General features: G+C 40.2%; 1 non-coding gene across 1 annotated transcript; it reads left to right on the forward strand.

Annotated features, from left to right (window-relative positions):
* The first annotated feature begins 348 nt into the window (after positions 1-348).
* On the forward strand, positions 349-452 carry LOC148574620 (small nucleolar RNA R71). The gene has a single exon (XR_015906827.1). It is a non-coding gene; the product is annotated as a small nucleolar RNA R71 (small nucleolar RNA).
* Positions 453-21,403: the final 20,951 nt, after the last annotated feature.

A 21,403-nucleotide genomic window follows, 5' to 3' on the forward strand; every position in this document is an offset into this window, starting at 1 on the left:
GCTTCTTTTTCAGAAGATGCCTCTTTAGTACTGTTGGATGATTCCTTCAATCCATTCAGACTCTGAGAAATCATATTGACTTGCTTAGTCAATATTTTATTCTGAGCCAATATAGCATTCAGAGTATCAATTTCAAGAACTCCCTTCCTCTGAGGCATCCCATTACTCACAGGATTCCTTTTAGAAGTGTACATGAACTGGTTATTTGCAACCATGTCAATGAGTTCTTGAGCTTCTGCAGGCGTTTTCTTTAGGTGAATGGATCCACCTGCAGAGTGGTCCAATGACATCTTTGATAATTCAAATAGACCATCATAGAATATGTCCAGGATGGTCCATTCTGAAAACATGTCAGAAGGACACTTTTTGGTCAGTTCCTTGTATCTCTCCCAAGCTTCATAGAGGGATTCGCCTTCCTTTTGTTTGAAGGTTTGAACATCCACTCTAAGCTTACTAAGCTTTTGAGGAGGAAAGAACTTGGCTAAGAAAGCCGTGACCAGCTTATCCCAAGAGTTTAGGCTATCCTTAGGTTGAAAATCCAACCATATTCTAGCTCTGTCTCTTACAGCAAACGGGAAAAGCATAAGCCTGTAGACCTCGGGATCAACCCCATTAGTCTTAACAGTATCACAGATCTGCAAGAATTCAGTTAAGAACTGAAATGGATCTTCGGATGAAAGTCCATAAAACTTGCAATTTTGTTGCATCAGAGAAACTAGTTGAGGTTTCAGCTCAAAATTGTTTGCTCCAATGGCAAGGATTGAGATGCTTCTTCCATGTAAATTGGAATTAGGTGCAGTAAAGTCACCAAGCATCTTCCTTGCATTGTTATTATTTTCGGCCATGTCTCCTTCTTTTTCAAAAATTTCTGTCAGATTTTTTCCAGAGAGTTGTGCTTTAGCTTCCCTTAGCTTCCTCTTCAGAGTCCTTTCAGGTTCAGGATCAGCTTCAATAAGAATGTTCTTATCCTTGTTCCTGCTCATATGAAAAAGAAGAAAACAGAAAAGAAAATATGGAATCCTCTATGTCACAGTATAGAGATTCCTTTATGTGAGTAGAAGAAGAGAAATTCGAACACCAAGGGGAAGAGATGGTTCGAATTTTGAGATGAAGAGAAGTGTTAGTAAATAAATAAAATAATTAGAAAGAGATGAGGGGGAGAGAATTTTGAAAATTAAATAAATTAAAATGAAAGTATTTTTGTTTTTAATTTAAAATCAAAGTTAGAATTCGAAAATTAGAAAGAAAAATGAAATTAATTTAAATTGAAATTTAAAACAATTAGTTAATTCAAATTGAATTTTGAAAAAGAGGGATGTGATTTTCGAAAATTAGAGATAGAATTAGTTAGGTAGTTTTGAAAAAAGATAAGAATCAAACAAAAAGATAGGATTAGTTTGAAAAAGATTTGAATCTTAATTTTTGAAAAGATAAGAGGTTAGAAAAGAAGTTAGAAAGGATTTTGAAATTGATTTTGAAAAGATGTGATTGAAACTTATTTTGAAAAAGATTTTGAAAAAGAAATTTAAAAAGATTTGATTTTGAAATTAAAGTTGATTACTTGACTAACAAGAAACTAAAAGATATGATTTAAAATTTTAAAGATTGAACCTTTCTTACTAGGCAAGTAACAAACTTAAAATTTTAGAATCAATCACATTAAATGTTAATAAGATTTTCGAAAATTATGAAAAAGATTTTTGAAAATTAATTTTGAAAATTTCGAAAATTATGAAAGAAAAATGAGAAAGATTTGATTTTTGAAAAAGATAGAATTTTTAAATTGAAAATTTGATTTGACTTATAAGAAACAACTAGATTTTAAAAATTTTGAAAAAGTCAACTCAAATTTTCGAATTTGATGAGAAGAAAAAGGGAAAGATATTTTTTTATTTTTAGATTTTTAATGATGAAAGAGAAAAACATCAAAAAGATTCAAAACATGAAAATTATGAATCAAAACAAGAAAAATATGCAAGAACACTTTGAATGCAAAGATGAACACCAAGAACACTTTGAAGATCATAATGAACATCAAGTATGTATTTTTGAAAAATTTTCAATAAAAGAAAATATGCAAGACACCAAACTTAGAAATTTTCAAACTTTAGCCACTAACAAATTAAAAATGCATATGAAAAACTAAAAAAGACATAAAACAAGAAATTTTAAAGATCAAATAAGAAGACTTGTCAAGAACAACTTGAAGATCATAAAGAACACATGCATGAGTTTTCGAAAAATGCACAAATTTTAAAAACATGCAATTGACACCAAACTTAAAATTTGACTCAAGACTCAAACAAGAAACACAAAAATTATTTTTGATTTTATGATTTTATAATTTTTTTTTGGATTTTTGCAAATTATTTTGGGAAAAACGAAAAAGAAATTTTTTTTTTGAAATTAAGAATAAAAACAAAAAGCTTAAAATTAAAATAAAATTACCTAATCTGAGCAACAAGATGAACCGTCAGTTGTCCAAACTCGAACAATCCCCGGCAACGGCGCCAAAAACTTGGTGCGCAGAAATCGTGACGGTTCCATTCCTTGGTAACGGCGCTAAAAACTCTATACGCACGTTCATAATCTTAATTCTTTATCACAACTTCGCACAACTAACCAACAAGTGCACTGGGTTGTCCAAGTAATAAACCTTACGTGAGTAAGGGTCGATCCCACGGAGATTGTCTGCTTGAAGCAAGCTATGGTCACCTTGTAAATCTCAGTCAAGCGGATTCAATTGATTATAGAGATTTAATAATTAAAAGATAAATAAAATACAAAATAAAGATAGTGATACTTATGTAATTCATTGGTGAGAATTTCAGATAAGCGTATAGAGATGCGTTCGTTCCTCCTGGACCTCTGCTTTCCTATTATCTTCATCCAATCATTCATACTCCTTTCTATGGCAAGCTGTATGTTAGGCATCACCGTTGTCAATGGCTACATCATGTCCTCTCAGTGAAAATGGTCCAATGCACTGTCACTGCATGGCTAATCATTTGTCGGTTCTCGATCATACTGGAATAGGATCCATTAATCCTTTTGCGTCTGTCACTACGCCCAGCACTCGCGAGTTTGAAGCTCGTCGCAGCCATCCCTTCACAGATCTTACTCGGAATACCACAGACAAGGTTTAGACTTTTTGGATCTCAAGAATGGCCGTCCATGGATTCTAAATTATACTACGAAGACTCTGATTAAGGAGTCCCAGAGATATTCATTCAATCTAAGGTAGAACGGAAGTGGTTGTTAGGCACGCGTTCATAGTTGGGAATGATGATGACTGTCACGATCATCACATTCATATTGAGGTGTGAATGAATATCTTAGAATTGGAATAAGCTTGAATTGAATAGAAAAACAAAAGTACTTCGTATTAATTCGTGAGGAACAGCAGAGCTCCACACCTTAATCTATGGTGTGTAGAAACTCTACCGTTGAAAATACATAAGTGATGAAGGTTCAGGCATGGCCAAATGGCCAGCCCCCAAACGTGATCAAAGGATCAAAAGACAATCCAAAGATATCCAAATATATTAGTAAAAAGTCCTATTTATACTAAACTAGTTACTAGGGTTTACAGAAATAAGTAAATGATGCAGAAATCCACTTCTGGGGCCCACTTGGTGTGTGCTTGGGCTGAGCATTTAGCTTTACATATGTAGAGGCTTCTCTTGGAGTTGAACGCCCGTTTGTAACCTGTTTCTAGCGTTTAACTCCACTTTGCAACCTGTTTCTGGCGTTTAACTCCAGAATGCAGCATGGAACTGGTGTTGAACACCAGTTTGCGTCATCTAAACTTGGGCAAAGTATGGACTATTATATATTGCTGGAAAGCCCTGAATGTCTAATTTCCAACGCAATTGAGAGCGTGCCATTTGGAGTTTTGTAGCTCCAGAAAATCCACTTTGAGTGCAGGGAGGTTAGAATCCAACAACATCTGCAGTCCTTCTTCAACCTCTGAATCTGATTTTTGCTCAAGTCCCTCAATTTCAGCCAGAAAATACCTGAAATCACAGAAAAATATACAAACTCATAGTAAAATCCAGAAATGTGAATTTTATTTAAAAACTAATAAAAATATACTAAAAACTAGCTAAATCATACTAAAAACTATGTAAAAGCAATGCCAAAAAGCGTATAAATTATCCGCTCATCACTTACCCTTACCTTAGCCCCATTACAACCTTGAAAAGACCTCATGATGTTTACATTGGTATATTAAATGTTGTAGATTGGTTAGGTGAAGAACAAAAATTAGAAAGCATGATTGAGAAGGATAGAGTAATTACCTTATACACTAGAGAGATTAGAGCGTACATACATCATCAGTGAGGGTTCAATGCTTAAATTCTATGTTTCCTGCTTTCATGAGCTACCTTCTTGAATTTTTATCTATTCTTACTGTATAAGAATTGAATTAGTGGAATTTGATTTGTGATTGTCTTGAAGAGCTTATTCACTTTTAATCAGGTAGACAAGAATCATATAGTTGCATTCATATATATAGGTTGCATTGCATCGCATGAGTTTTACATGTTCCTACTCATTTATTTTATCTTCTTCAACTAAGCATGAGGACATGCTAATATCTAAGTGTGGGGAGGTTGATAAACCATTATTTTATGATTTATATTTTGTTTAATTGTGTGGTTTTATCAAATCTTTACCCACTTATTCATTAAATAAGCATGCATTTATAATTCCTTCCTAAAAATACTTTATGGTTGAAAACTTGCTTCCTAGAAACTTTTAATTTTGTATTTTAACTCTCCTTTATTCCATTTGATGCCGTGATCTGTGTGTTAAGTGTTTCAGGCTTTATAGGGCATGAATGACTTGGAGATTGGAAAAGAAGTTTGCAAAAATGGAAGGAACACAAGAAATTAAGGAGATGACCAGCGAGAAGTGACGCAGACGCATGGCTCACGCGACCGCGCGATATAGACGAAATTGCAGTGACGCGGACGCATGGCTCACGCGATCGCACGGATTGGAAACTACACCAGTGACGCGAAGGCGTGGACGACGCGCACGCGTGGCAAGGCAAAACGCTGGATGACGCGAACGCCTAGATGACGCGATCGCGTGACATGCGTGATCTGCAAAATCTGCAGAATTTGCTGGGGGCGATTTTGGGCCCTGTTTTAACCCAGTTTTTGGCCCAGAAAAGCATATTAGAGCCAGGGAACATGCAGAGACAAAAGAGAACATTCATTCCACATAGTTTTAGTTTTTTAGATCTGATTTTACCTCTCCTCTAGGTTTTCTCTCTACACATCCATAGTTCTTAGGAATTGATTTTATTGCTTTTTGGATCGGAACATTGGAAAGAGTTATTACCTCTGTCAAGACTTCGTCATTCTAGTTTGTTTCCTTACTTGTCACTTACTCTTTCATGTACTGTATTTACTCAGAGTTATTCTTGGATTATTTCTAGAATTTATTTATATAAGAACTATTTTTATTTTTAATTGATCTTTTGATTATTATTTATCATGTCTTCCTTTACTTCTCTTTCTTATGTTATGAAATTTACATTCACAATGAGCGAGTAGTTCTATAACTTGATTGGAAGATGATTGAAAGGAAACCTTGAGTTGGATTACTTAAAAGAAAAATTGTAATTGGGTTTATTGTTAGATCGTCCTCTAGTTATTGACACTAGTCCTTCCCAAGGGAGTGGATTAGGACTTGTGACTAGAAATAGTTTTCCAACTTGCTTGACTTCCCTCTACCTAGTAAAGGGTAACTAAGCAGAACAACCTCCAATTATCAATTAATCTTGAGAGTACTCCAACAAGAATATGGCTTCCAAATAATCTACTCCCAGTCAAGGTTTTTATTTAAAATTACATAATTTTTCTAATTTAATTTCCTGCTTATCAACTCAACCCATTTTGGAAAACATCCGATTAATAAAATAGCACATCTTTCTGTAACTCGTTGGGAGACGACCTGGGATTTATACTCCCAGTATTTTAATTTTAATTTTGTGACAACCCTTCTAAATTGATAAGTGGATTTTTGGTTGGTTAAGAACTGTACTTGCAACGTATCTCTTATAATAAATTCTTAACTCGCCAATTTCCGCTACGTCAGCTCCGCCTGCTCATCCGCCTCCTCCTCAGATGGCTCTGATGGTGTGTCAGGCTTGGAGGGGATGTCAGTGTGTCCCGACCTGATCATTAGCTTTAAATGCTCATAGCGTCGCTTATTGCGGTGCTCCATCCGATCCAGGCGCTCAAATAGTCGGTGCACAAGGTGGTAGATGGGCTAGGAAGCAGGTGAGGGTGCTGTGGGTGTGGGTGGTGCAGCAGGTGCTGAAGGGGCAGTAGAAGATGTGGCTGCATCAACGGAGGCAGTAAGAGAGGGCGGTTTGTAGCCCAGAGCCTCGAACTTCTTGCCGTGTGGGATGATCTTCCTGTATTCGGCAGCTGGTGGCCTCTCATCCTCAGGCTCCCAGGGTACCTCAGCTCGGCGGCCCAACTGGGTAATCAGATTTGGGAAAGGCAGAGTGCCTCAGACATGAACCCTGGCCATGTACTACTGGATAAATCGGGGAAGGTATAGGTCCTTGCCTTTCATAATGCACCAGATAAGAGTAATCATGGCAGCTGGCACCTCAGTCTCATGAGTGCTCGGCATCACATAGTTGCTCAGAATTTGTTACCATAGCCAAGCCTCATCATTTAGATAAATAATTTTTATGCCTTTTGGGTTCACTGTCGACTTACCCATAAGCCATGGGACAGCTGGATCAATGGATATGGTTCGCTTTACTGCCTCCCAATCAAAAGTCATAAATCTCATGGCTTCCTCAGCCTTTTGGTAACCATCTGGTTCATCTGACTTAGGCTGGAAATGGAGGATATCTTCAATGGCCTCCTCAGTAACTAAAATCTGCTTCCCTCTGAGCTGTACTGCATCTAGGGTCGTCTTATAATAGTTGTAGTAAAATTCTCTGACCCAGGATGCATTAACCCCAGTCAAATTCCTCTCTAGAAAGAACCAGCCTCTTTGTTTTATCTGTTCTGTAGTGTACTGTTGTAGTTCAGCTGGAATTCTGAGGGTCTTTTCCAAGTATAGGTGCCTTTTAGTCCCAAAGACATCATATTTTAGTTCACAGTAACGATTTGCGAACTTGATTGGATCAGTGGCAGGCACGAGTTGATCGGCTTTTTCCTGCGGAGTAAAGTTTTTCTCACGCCAGGAATCATCATGTAGTATATCTAACAGAGCGGTAGATGATTCCCCTCTTTTTCTTTTACCTGTGCGTGCTTTAGCTTTTTCTTTCCCTTTTGGATCAGACATCCTGAAAAACAGAGGTTTCAGGATACAATTTAGCAAACCAAAGCAGAAAAACAGAAAGGCACATAGGAAGCAAGCAATTTAAGCAGTAGATGTGCAAAAGAGGAATAAAAGCCAATGCATGAAGTAAGTCAGAATTAGATAGAATGTTGGACTGAATGGAAGGTAAAACTCAAAGAATTCAAGTAGGAATCACAATCCAACAACTATTAACTAAAATGCAGAATTCTTGTTTGTCAGGAAACAACAATAAACATGCCATGAAAGGGGTTAACAGGGGTTAATGTAAACTGATAGAGAAGTTAGAAAGTCAATGAAGTCAAAAGTTAAAAAGGGAAGTTAAAGTTAGTGGCATGGTACTGTAGTTCCTAGCTAACAGAAATGCACAAACTTGAAGAACAAGTAACTCACATTCAAGCAGAGAATGCAGATTATTGATGATAAACATGAAAATAAAAGAAGCATAAAAAGGATTAAGAATCATTAATAATGCAATTGAAGTTGGAAGGGAACCAAAAGAGATAGTGAATGCTAGCCCAGCATGTCATGAGGTGACTTTGGTTTAAACCAAGGAAAGCAAAATGTGAAAGTACCAAAGGCGAGTCATGAATAGCAGTTAAGTAAAACTGTTTCTGAGAAAAATTGGGCAGTATTCTGGCAGTAAAAGGGATGTTCTCGAAAAATTAAACAGCATAATAATGCACGTAACAGCAATTGTCAAATAGAATTAGCAGTTTATAAGAATTTCAAAACAAATTATATCAAATTAGAAAGTAAAATGGCACTGAGCAGAATTTTCAATCAAGATAGATTCAAGGCAGTTATGTGCAAGCAGCATGTGACATGAAAGCAGAGCAATAATTGCAATCAGCAGGAATGAATGCAGCTTATATGAATTGATGGTATGAAGTAGAACATAATCAAACAGCCATGAAACAGTGAAACAGCAACAATAACAGCCAATCAATAGTGAAAAGCAAAAAATTTAAACAGCAGGTACGGAGCAAATATCAGGCCTAGAATCCTCTAACCACATCCTAGCTACCTAACCACCTAGAATCCACTAAAAACATGCATATGTAACTAACCTAAGTTGAACAGAATTAAAATATGCAAACTAACTAACATGAACGGAAAAGAAATTAGAGAGCAGTGGAACCTGGGGGGCACAGTGATAGAAACGGAAATGAAGGGAGAGGTGGGTGTACGGCGGTGCTGGTGGGCGGCTGACGTTAGGGTTTTTGCCAGTAAAGAAGTTCATAAAATCAGTCGCGTTGTAGATATAGTCTCTAAACCAACAAAAATCCCTTGGTACAAACGTTTTGGGTGTCACAAGTAACAAACCCCTTAAAAATTGTTAACCGAGTATTCAAACCTCGGGTCGTCTTCTCAAGGAACTGCGTGGAAGTATGTTCTTATTATTGGCTATGGGGATTGCAAATTGGGGTTTCAAGAATGAGGAACAAGTAATTTAAATGACAAGTAAAGTAGGTGGCAATTAAAATAAATAAATACTGTAAAGTAAACTTTTGGCAAGGTAAGAGAAATTGGAAGTCCAACTTAGTTATCTCTCTCAACAATAATGAAAGTTGAATCTAAATTCCATTTGGTCAACCTTTAAAGTAAAAGTAAGTCAAGGGAATAATTAAATTGACCTTTGAATCCTATTTATTTCCTAAGAAAAGGTTGGGATTACTGAAGTTCAGCTCAATTAGCAAGATAACGATTATCAATTATGCTGAGTTAATAACTGTTGAGTTACTGATTTCTTAACCAGGATCAAAAGGGGAAAAAGTAAATTGCTGGAATAAAATGTCCTTAGATGGAAAGCAATGGTAACACAAATTAAAGAGTAAGAAATCAATAACTGAAATACCTCAAATAATCATTAATTCAAATCATAACATGGAAAGAGTTCATAAGTCAAGTTGGCAACATTTATAGATACGAATAAAAGCATTAAAGTAAAAGCAGCATAGAAACATAAATTAAAGTAAATATTAAACCTGGATCAAGAGCTACTCTTAAAAACTAAGAGAAGTCCTAAATCCTAATCCTAAGAGAGAGAGGGGAAGATCTCCCTCTCAAACTAAATCTAAATCATAGAAAGTAACAAAAGTGCGAGCTCTCCCTGAATGGATGCATTCCTCCGCTTCATAACCTCTGGTCTATACCTTCTGGACTTAGATTTGGGCCAAAAAGGGCTTCAGAATTCGCTGGGGGCGTGTTCTGTAATTTCTGGTGTGTGGCCTCTGTCACGCGTCCACGTGGGTCACGCGGTCGCGTCATCTGGAGCTTTTCCTTGCCACGCAGTCGCGTCAGTCACGCGTCCGCGTCGTATGCGTTCTACTTAAGGCACGCGGTCGCGTCAGTCATGCAGCCGCGTCGATGCTTCTTCGCTTCTGGCACGCGATCGCTTCATCCATGCGATCCAGTGGATGCCAGTTTCTTCAGAAGCTCCGTTTTGTGCTTTCCTTCCATTTTTGTATGTTTCCTTTTCCATCCTTTAAGTCATTCTGCCTTAGAAAATCTGAAACTACTCAACACACTAATCATGGCATCGAATGGAAATAAAGGTAATTAAAATAGTTAATATTAAAGCTTAGGAAACATATTTTTCATATACATCACATAATAAGGAAGGGAAAGTAAAACCATGCAATTAATATGAATAAGTGGGTGAAGGATTGAATAAATCACTCAAATTAAGCACAAAAATAAATCATGAAATATGGGTTTATCAACCTCCCCACACTTAAACAATAGCATGTCCTCATGCTAAATCCAAGGTAAAAAGTAAGGTTAAAGTGGTGGAATGTTATGCAAAGCAACCTATTCTAAATGCATCTACCTAAATGAGTCATGCAATTCCAATTTATCCACTCATATATAAAGCTTACATGTAGTCAAATTAATTCACATTCTCAAGGAGTCATATATATATATATATATAGCTAACCGTTAAATAATAAAGCATTTTAGCAAATGAGATGGGAAATAAAAAAATATTGTACAAACTTGCAAAACAATTAGTAAATTAAGCACAGATATATGCTGATGAGCTATTGAACCCTCACTGGAATTTGTGTTTATCCTCTAGTCACTCAGTGTTTATTGGGTTTATTCACTCTACTTTTCTTTTTATTCTTACTTTCTATAACTTTGTTCTTCATCTAACCAATCAACAATTATAGAGTACAGTCATACCAAAAGTCATGAGGTCTTTAATTAAGGTTGTAATGGGGCCAAGGTAAAGGTAAGGATATATGTATAAGGCTAAGTGAGCTAATAAGTGAATCCTTAATTAGACTAAGATCTCACCTAACATACATATTTAGTAGAATAAGCTTCTTTACTAATTCTCCCATGTTATCCCACTTGTTGTCACATGCTCATGTTTCAATTTTTGTTTTTATCCCATGTGCATTGCTTTTATTTTGCATTGGGGAATTCTTTTGTATTCCCTTTTATTAAATGCTGAAAAATAACTTTTTTTTAATGCACATGGTAATTGATCACTTTGATTTCTCATGAGCATGCTTCCCAAATTTTCTGAATTATTTTATTTCTTTCAACTTTTCTACCCTTTTTTTATCATCCATGTTCCCAATAGGTTTTCCACATTTTAATCTATTTATAATTTTCTATCTTAAGCTAACCAAGGATTCAACTTGGGATTTTATTTTTCTGCTTAAGGTTAGTAGTGTGGCTAAATCGAAAAAAAAGGGATTTTAAGGGCTCAAGGGGGCTAACAAGGGTGATGTGAAAAGGTAGGTTATTTTGGAGTAAGTGAGCTAACATCAAATGATGGCCTCAATCATTCTTTTGGCATGTATCTATATTCTATAATTGGACATATAGATTAAAGCAAAGTAAAGAACATCAGAATAAAAAGAAGCAAAACACACAGGAATGAAATTATGGTTTGAATGCAACCATACAATTAAGCTCAATACTCACAGGCTGTGTGTTCTCTAACTCAAGCATCATATATCATTCATATATGTTATGCAGGTTTAGTTAAAAATTCCCATTATTCTCATAAAAAAATTATTTAGGGTAGCCTTTAAAGTTTTAATGTTCCTCCTTGATGAAATGTTGTCAGCTTAACTATATGATGTAATGCTATATATACAAGGTTTATGGATTTAAATCTGTTATGTTCAATTTCCTAGCTTACTTCCTTTTTATATTTTTCAATTTAACTATGCTATCTTATGCTAAAAAGGGTAAACTATACTAATTAATCCACTAATAAGTCAGAATTGCAAACTAAACTAAATAACTAAAAATATGAACTAGAAATGCAAAATGCAAAAATAGAGTAAAAATACATAAAAGCAGCAATGTATAAGTACTCAGAAAAAAAAAAGAAAGAAAAATACAGAAAAATATCCAAAATAAAAGAAAAAAGAGATGTAGTGGTTCACCAAAATAAAAACGCCAGAGATGACGACCTCCCCACACTTAAATGAAGCATCGTCCCTGATGCTCAGTCAAGCCGGGTGTGAAGGGGTGTCATCACTAGTAGGGATGGTAGCTGGAGGCTCTGTGGTGGTGGTGGGATGAGGGTCTGGCTGCTGTAGAGGCGGTGCTGACTGGATCAGGATCTCCGGATCTGCAGCCTCTATCTGATGCATAACCTCCTGATGCGGGGCAGCCTGCTCTGTGGCTGCCTGCTGATGGGTCTCCTCCTGGAAGTGAGTCTCCTCCTCGTGCTCATCCTCCTCCTCCTCTGATGGCTCTGATGGTGTGTCGGGCTCAGAGGGGATGTCACCACCCTGTCGGATCATCAGCTTCAGATGCGAATAGCGTCGCTGGCCGCAACGCTCCAATCTCTCATACCGGCACCGATTATGGTGCTCCATCTGATCAAGCTGTCGGAATAGGCGGTGCACGAGGCGGTATACGGGCTCAGAGGTAGGTGGAGGTGCAGTGGTAGCAGCAGGGGCAGCAGTGGCAGCTGTGGATGAAGAGGGTCCAGCAGACGGTGGGGCTGTCTCATCAGTAGCAGTGAAGGGTGGTGGTCTGTAGCCCAAAGCGAGGAAGTTCCGGCTGTGAGGAATGATCTTCCTGCAGTCCGCCGCTGGTGGTCTCTCATCGTCATCCTCCCATGGCACGTCAGCTCAACGGCCTAGCTGTGTAACCAGATACGGAAAGGGGAGGGTGCTGCGGACATGGACCCTGGCCATATAATGCCGGATAAAGCGTGGTAGATAAAGGTCCTTCCCCTCCAGCACACACCATAGGAGGGTGATCATAGCAGCTGGGATCTCCGTCTCATGAGTACTCGGCATGACATAATTGCTCAAGATCTGGTGCCATAACCGAGCCTCATCATTTAAGTACGCCCTCTTGATCCCTCTAGGCATGGTGGTGTCCTGACCCATCTCCCAAGAAACAGTCGGGTCGAGAGCTATCCGAGCCTTTACAGCATCCCAATCAAACTGCATCTGGCGCATGTCCTCCTCAGCCTTTGAATAACCATCAGGCTGATCGGACTTGGCTGGGAGCTGGAAAATGTCCTCTAAAGCCTCCTCAGTGACTAGAATTTGTTTTCCTCTCAGGTGCACTGCATCGAGGGTGGTGATGTAGTAGTTGCAATAGAATTCCCGGACCCAAGATACATTGACCTCTGTCAATGTTCTCTCCAGAAAGAACCAGCCTCTCTGCTTGATTTGCTCAGTGGTGTACTGCTGGAGTGCTTCTGGAATCTTTAGAGTTCTCTCCAGGTATAGATTCCTGGAGTTTGCAAAAGCCGGGTACTTCAGCTCACAGTACCGGTTTGCAAATTTTGTTGGATCATTTGCAGAGAGTAGCTGGTCAGCTTTTTCCTGCTGTGTAAAGTTCTTCTCCCGCCATGAGGAATCATGCATGAGTGCAATGATGGACTGGGAGGAATCACCTCTCTTGCGCTTGCTAGTAGCCTTGCCTTTTCCTTTTCTCTGTGAGGCAGACATCCTGAAGAATGGGAAACCAGGATATGGATAAAATAGGGAAGCAAATAGGCAATTTAAACAAAGAAAACTCAAAGCGGCAAAGGAGAAATAGAATGAGGTAAATGAGTCAAGTAAATGTGCATTAAGGATTGTTTAGTAGTTTAAAATTTGGAAAGGAAGAATTTACAATCCAAAATGTATCAGAATCCAAGTTAAGTAGAAAAAATTGTCAGTATGCCATGGTTAGAAAGTTAGAGGAAAGTGAAAAAAAATATCAAAAAAGAGATTTTGAAAAGGTTAGTATGGTTAGAATTTGAAAGAAGCGTTAGTAAATTAAAATTATTGAGTCAGTAAAATGCGGGTTAAAGTAAGTGGCATAAAGAAAATGGGCCATGTAACAAGGATTCATGATTATGACTAGAAATAACTCATAACTGATCAAGGAAAACAGGGTGATGTTGATTCAAACAGATATAAAGAAAGCAAGAACTGGAATCAGAATATAACAGATGCAGTTTATAAACCAGAAAATCAAAGAGGATAAGAAAGTCAGCCATAGCATTCATGAAATGGTTTAGGTAAGGCAGAGGACAACAGAGTTTAGATTGCCAAACCAAAACATGAATGAAAACAATTCACAAAAAAAATTTGGGCAGCATTCCGGCTAAAATTGGATTGTCCCGGAAAATAAACAGCAAACAAGGCAGTTCATATGAATTAAAAACTTGCTGCAGTTATCCATAATTAATAGAAACATGAATATTCAGAGTAACAAGCAATAAATGCAGGAAATCACAGCATATGAACAATGTCACAGGAACAGCAGAATTGTAGTTTTGATAAAACAGAAACATGAACAGTGCAAGTAAACAGACCTAGATCCACTAACCACAGCCTAAGCTACCTAACAACCTAAAAATCCACTACAGCATACATATCTATCTATCCTAATTAAGAACAGAAATAGAAAAAAAAATAAATAAGAAAAACTGTGAACGGATAAAAGGCGTGGGTATTGCGGAACCTGGAAGGCTGAATAAAGAGAGTAGGCAGGAAGGTGGTTGGGTGGTGGCGGCGGTGGTGTCCGGCGCAGTGGAGGGCACGGCGGTGCGGAGAGGGGGCAGTTCGGTCAGGGGGGAAAAAGGAGGGGTGATGCGGTTGGGGGAAGGGGGTGGGTGGGGCTGTGACGTTGCTGGTTGAAGGGGGGTGGTGGTTGGAGGAGTTGGTGGCGGCGTGTGGTGGCGCGGAGGGGGCAGTGGCGGAGAGAGATGAAGAAGAGAGAGGAAGAAAGAATGGGGGGGAAGGGAAGGGCGGTGGTCGGCGGCGACGTATGGGGGTCGGCGGCGTCTGGGAGTCGGCGGCGATGGTGGCTAGGGGTGGTGGTTGAAGGTTAGGGAAGAAGGGAGGGAGGGGGTTTTAGGGGGGCTGCGCGAATGTAGGTTTTCGCGTGATCTGGGGGGCTTATATTTTGAAATCCACGCGATCGCGTGGAGCACGCGGTCGCGTGGTGGAGGTGAAAAAGGGGGTGACGCGATCGCGTAGGTAGCGCGATCGCGTGAGAGAGGTAGGAGAGGGGATGACGCAATCGCGTGGGTCGCGCGATCGCATCGCTGGACATTGTGCTAAATGCACGACTCCAGCACCGTTTCAGCGCAACTCTCTGTCTCGTCCTAGGGTGTTGTGCAATCCATGCGACGCGATCGCGTCGCTCACGTGGTCGCGTGGGATTGGTTTTGTGCAAGTGACGCGATCGCATGGGGCATGCGATCGCGTGGGCCAATTTGTGCAAAACGCACAGGGGCCGCACGATTCCAGCCTAACTCTCTGGACGTTGGATTTTTGACGCCGATCTCTAAGGCACGCGGCTGCGTGGATGACGCAGTCGCGTCGGTAGTGTATTCGCAGTATGACGCGATCGCATGGGGCATGCAGTCGCATCATGCATCCCTTTTTTTTTTGAAATGAATGCAGGATGCAATGCTTAATGTGAATGCTATGCATGATTCCAGGTTTAATAAAATAAAAATAAAATTCAAAAACAAACAAAATGAAATAAAATTAAAATTACAAAAGGAACGACCATACCATGGTGGGTTGTCTCCCACCTAGCACTTTTGGTTAAAGTCCTTAAGTTGGACATTGGAAGGGCTTCCTGTTATGGTGGCTTGTTTTTAAATTCATCCAAAAATCTCCACCAGTGCTTGGAATGCCAATAGCCTCCGGGGTCCCATACTAGGCATGTAAAGCTTCTGAGCAGCTTCAGACAAATTTTCAGGCTCCCGGGGTGACGAATGTCAGAATAGATTCCAGGATCCCAAGCTTTGCTATTTAATCCGCCTCCGTCTTGATCTACATGTTTCCATCCGGGCGGTTTAAAGAGTAAAATCTCACCATGGTGACCAAACGTTCTCCGTGATCCATGCAATTGAGCATGATACCAATCCGTGTACTTCGAGGTGAAGCATGGAACCTTATTGAACCTTGTGCACCAGCTCTGGGTACGAGCCATTTCCCTCTTACTCTTAAAGCCGCAAAGAGCTCTAAGCTGGCCATCTGTTTCAAGCAAACCATATTCAAGTGAAATAGTAAAGTTAAAGGTTAAGGATTGTACCCACTTGAAGCTTGTATTAGGTGGAAATGGCCTTGGGATAGGTGTTTCTGGTGGTTCTGTAAGTTCTACTCCCTTGTGCTCTTCTGTGAATTTCTCCACTTCCTTGCAAGGTTCTACAATTGTATCTGTGTCCTGGTCAAAGTCTTCCATGTCTTCCTCATCACTTGAGTCATAGATTGGAGGTTGAGAGAAATCTACCTCCGCATCATCTTCATATTCACTTGGGGAAGATTCTTCGATCTCAGAGAATTCACTTGCAGATGCAACTCATTACTAAGAGAATTTGACTTGTGACTATCATCATCAAGGGAATTTGTGTCCTGGGTTATTCCGTCTGATTCTTCATAAACAACTTGCCTTGGAGATTGTACAATATCCTCCTTAGCATCAACTGTAGCGTCCTTGACGGAGTTCTCCTCAGTTCTGGATTCCCATGGAGGTTCAGCATCTCCTAGATCTTCAACCAACTCTTTTTCTTGAACAATGACAGCTTCTTCTACTTGTTCTAGTACGAATTCATTCTCTGTCTTGTCCACTGGAGTTTCTGGTATTTCCTTCATGCTACGCTCTTCGTTAGTCTGTTCACATGGGGCTGTGGCTGATCCTTGTGTATTTGAGCGTCTAGAAACCCATTGAATTACTACTTGCTCCAGTTGTCGAACGGTTATTTGAAATTTATTTACTGTTTTCTTTAGGCGAACCTCTGCTTCTCGGGTTGCTGGACTTGGGCATGATACAAAGGAAAGTGATGGTGACCGGGAGTGATTGGATCGGTACTGGGGTAAGGAAGGATCATATGGTGGCGAATGGTGAAGAGAAGCTTGTGAGTGTGGTGGTTCGAAGTTATGTTGAAAGGATGGTTTAGATGCACGGGGTGGGGCTTGTTGGTAGTTACAAGGTTGTCCACCATATCTTTCAGCTGGGTATGCACTGTAGAATGGTTTTTGTCCAGGATATCTCGGAGGGTGTTGCTGCCTGAAGGGTTGATTAGATCCTCTTGGCTCCATCCATCCTTGATTGGTCTGACCTTGATGCACATTCCTGCTGTAACTTCTATTTCCTTCAACAAAGTTAGAACCAAACTCAAAGCGAGAGGGGTGAGAGTTCATGGTAGCAAATAAAGATAAAAAAAAAAACAAAAATAAAGAAATAAGCAAAAGAAAAATATTTACAATAACCAATAATAAGGCACACGTTAGCAGTTCCCCGGCAACGGCGCCATTTTTTGACGTTAGGGTTTTTGCCAGTAAAGAAGTTCATAAAAATAGTCGCGTTGTAGATATAGTCTCTAAACCAACAAAAATCCCTTGGTACAAACGTTTTGGGTGTCACAAGTAACAAACCCCTTAAAAATTGTTAACCGAGTATTCAAACCTCGGGTCGTCTTCTCAAGAAACTGCGTGGAAGTATGTTCTTATTATTGGCTATAGGGATTGCAAATTGGGGTTTCAAGAATGAGGAACAAGTAATTTAAATGACAAGTAAAGTAGGTGGCAATTAAAATAAATAAATACTGTAAAGCAAACTTTTGGCAAGGTAAGAGAAATTGGAAGTCCAACTTAGTTATCTCTCTCAACAATAATGAAAGTTGAATCTAAATTTCACTTGGTCAACCTTTAAAGTAAAAGTAAGTCAGAGAACTAATTAAATTGACCTTTGAATCCTATTTATTTCCTAAGAAAAGGTTGGGATTACTGAAGTTCAGCTCAATTAGCAAGATAACGATTATCAATTATGCTGAGTTAATAACTGTTGAGTTACTGATTTCTTAACCAGGATCAAAAGGGGAAAAAGTAAATTGCTGGAATAAAAATGTCCTTAGATGGAAAGCAATGGTAACACAAATTAAAGAGTAAGCAATCAATAACTGAAATACCTCAAATAATCATTAATTCAAATCATAACATGGAAAGAGTTCATAAGTCAAGTTGGCAACATTTATAGATACGAATAAAAGCATTAAAGTAAAAGCAGCATAGAAATATAAATTAAAGTAAATATTAAACCTGGATCAAGAGCTACTCTTAAAAACTAAGAGAAGTCCTAAATCCTAATCCTAAGAGAGAGAGGGGAAGATCTCCCTCTCAAACTAAATCTAAATCATAGAAAGTAACAAAAGTGCGAGCTCTCCCTGAATGGATGCATTCCTCCGCTTCAAAACCTCTGGTCTATGCCTTCTGGACTTGGATTTGGGCCAAAAAGGGCTTCAGAATTCGCTGGGGGCGTGTTCTGTAATTTCTGGTGCGTGGCCTCTGTTACGCGTCCGCGTGGGTCACGCGGTCGCGTCATCTGGAGCTTTTCCTTGCCACGCGGTCGTGTCAGTCACGCGTCCGCGTCGTATGCATTCTACTTAAGGCGCGCGGTCGTGTCAGTCATGCAGCCGCGTCGATGCTTCTTCGCTTCTGGCACGCGATCGCTTCGTTTATGCGATCGCGTGGATGCCAGTTTCTTCAGAAGCTCCGTTTTGTGCTTTCCTTCCATATTTGTATGTTTTCTTTTCCATCCTTTAAGTCATTCTGCCTTAGAAAATCTAAAACTACTCAACACACTAATCACGGCATCGAATGGAAATAAAGGTAATTAAAATAGTTAATATTAAAGCTTAGGAAACATGTTTTTCACATACATCACATAATAAGGAAGGGAAAGTAAAACCATGCAATTAACATGAATAAGTGGGTGAAGGATTGAATAAATCACTCAAATTAAGCACAAAAATATATCATGAAATATGGGTTTATCAGCGGCACGGCGGCACTGGGATGCCCGCGATGGTCTGGGTAGAGGCAGGGGTGTTGCGAAAAGGTAAGAGGGGGAAGTAGGGGGAAAAAGAAAAGAAAGAAGGATGGGAGGAGGAGGGGTACGGTGGCATCGCGGTGGTGGTGGCAGTGGTCTGGGTGCGGCAGCGGGGTTGGGTTGGCGACGGGGCAGGGGGCGAATTAGGGGAGTAGGGGGAGAAGAGGAAGAGAAGGGGGAAGAGGGGGGAGTGAGGGCGATGCGGCTAAGGGTCGTCGACGGTGGCGGCGTGGCGGGCTGGTTCGGCGACGGGACAGAGGGCAGTGGGGGTTCGAGAGGGGGAAGGAGAAGGAGAAGAGGAGAAGAATGAGTGGTGAGGGTGGGGTGAATGGCGGCGAGTTTGGGGGTCAGTGATAGTGGTGGTGCGGCGGTGATGGCTGGTGGCAGTGGGAGGTTGGAGGGAAGAGGGAAGAATGGAGGTGGAACATTGGGGAGGGGGGGAAGTGAGCATGCAAGGGTTAGGGTTCTCACGTCGGGGGGGTTTGTGAATTCAAATCCACGCGTGCGCGTGGATAAGGTAGAATTGCAACTACGTGCAAGCGTCATTGACACGAACGCGCGAAGAGGGATAGGTGGAGATGACGCGTCCGCATGAAGCACGCTTCCGCGTCAACCAGAATCGTGCTAAACGCACGAATCTAGCATCGTTTTAGCGCAACTCTCTGTTTCATTTGAGGGGTAAAAATTTTCAGGCGACGCGTGCGCGTCGCCCACGCCCAGGCATGGTGTGCTGGAATGAAAGTGACGCGTACGCATCGTGGATGCGCATGCGTGGGCCAATTTGTGCCTAATGCACACCAGCCGCACGATTCCAGCCAAACTTTCTGGGCGTTGGATGGAGACGTCGATTTGGAATTGACGCCCACGCGTGGCCCATGCGCACGCATGGTGTGACCCCTTTTTTTATGCAGAATGCAAAATGCAGATGCTGTTGCGGATGTTATGAATGATACTAGAGGAAAATAAAATAAAATAAAATAAAACTAAAAACAAATAAAATAAAATAGAATTAAAATTGAAAAGGAACGATTATACCATGGTGAGTTGTCTCCCACCTAGAACTTTTAGTTAAAGTCCTTAAGTTGGACATTTGATGAGCTCCTTGTCATGGTGGCTTGTGCTTGAACTCATCCAGAAATCTCCACCAATGTTTGCAATTCCAATAGCCTACGGGGTCCTAAACTAGGCACGTAAAGCCTTCGAGCAAGTTAAAGTAGGTTTTCAGGTCCCAGGGGTGTTGATTATCAGAATGATTTCCAGGATCCCAAACCTTGCTTTTGTACCCGTCTTCGCTTTTATCTGCATTGTTCCAACCGGGTAGTACGCAACCTGAATTTTCACTAAGACACCCAAACATTTTTCGAAACCCATTCAATCGAGCTCTACACCAATCATTGCACTTCCATTTGGAGCGTGGAACCATATTGAACCTTGGATGCCAACTCCTATTACTAACCATCTCCCTCTTACTCTTACAGCCACAAAGAGCTCTAAGCTGGCCATCGGTTTCAAGCAAACCAAATTCAAGTGGGAATGTGAAGATAAAGGCTAAGGATTTTACCCACTTAAAGTTTGTATTGGGTGGTAATGGCCTTGGGAGAGGTGTTTCCAGTGGTATTTCAAGCTCCACTTCCTTGTATTTTTCTGTGAATAATTCCACTTCCTTATAAACTTCTTCAACTGCAACCACGTCTTGATCAAAGTCTTCGATTTCTTCCTCATCACTCAAGTCATAAGTTGGAGGTTGAGAAAAATCTACCTCCACAACATCTTCATACTCACTTGAGGAAGATCCTTCAATCTCAAAGAGTTTCATTGCGGATGCAAGCTTTTCATTAGGAGAGCTTGATTCCTGATCATCATCATCAAAGAAACTTGCTTCTTGATCTGTTCCATCCAGTTCTTCATAAGGTACATGCCTTGGGGGTTGTGCACTATCCTCCTCAGCATCAATTACAAATTTCTGGATGGAGGTCTCCACAATTCTTGATTCCCATGGAGGTTCAGCGTCTCCTAAGTCTTCAACCAATTCTTCTTCTTCGATAATCTCGGCTTCCTCCACTTGTTCCAATACAAGGTCATGCTCCTTACTCTCCACCGGGGTTTCTAGTGTCTCCTTCATGCCACATTCTTCATTAGATTCTCCACATGAAGTCATGGGATTTTCTTGAGTATCCGAACGTCGGGAAGCTAATTGATTTATTTCTTGCTCCGGTTGATGAAGGGTTGCATGAAATTGATCTACTGTTTCCTTGAGGCGAGCCTGTGATTCTTGGGTCTATGGATATGGACATGGTGCATATGGAAGTGGTGGTTCTTGGGGGTAATTGGATTGGAATTGGGGTGGATAAGGGTTAGGGTCATATGGAGGTGAATGGTTGTGGGTGGTTTGTGAGTATGGTGGTTCACAGCTATGTTGAGGAGGTGGTTCATAGGCATATGATGGAGCTTGTTGGTAACTACAAGGGGGTCCACCATATCTATTATCTTGGTACGTACCTCGGAATGGCTCTTGACCATAGTAGTTTGGTGGAGGTTGGTTATCACGAAAAGGTCCACCGTAACTATTGTCTTGGCATGCATTGTAGAATGGTCGTTGTCCATGGTACTTTGGAAAGTGTTGTTGCCGAAAGGGTCGATCAGATCCTCGTGGCTCCTTCCATCTTTGATTGTTTTGACCTTGATGCATGTTCCTGTTATAGCTTCCATTCCTTACAACAACATTGAACCAAACTTA

This window comes from Arachis ipaensis, chromosome B2 (assembly GCF_059453495.1).
Source record: "Arachis ipaensis isolate K30076 ecotype BB chromosome B2, ASM5945349v1, whole genome shotgun sequence".
Taxonomy (NCBI): Eukaryota; Viridiplantae; Streptophyta; class Magnoliopsida; order Fabales; family Fabaceae; genus Arachis; species Arachis ipaensis.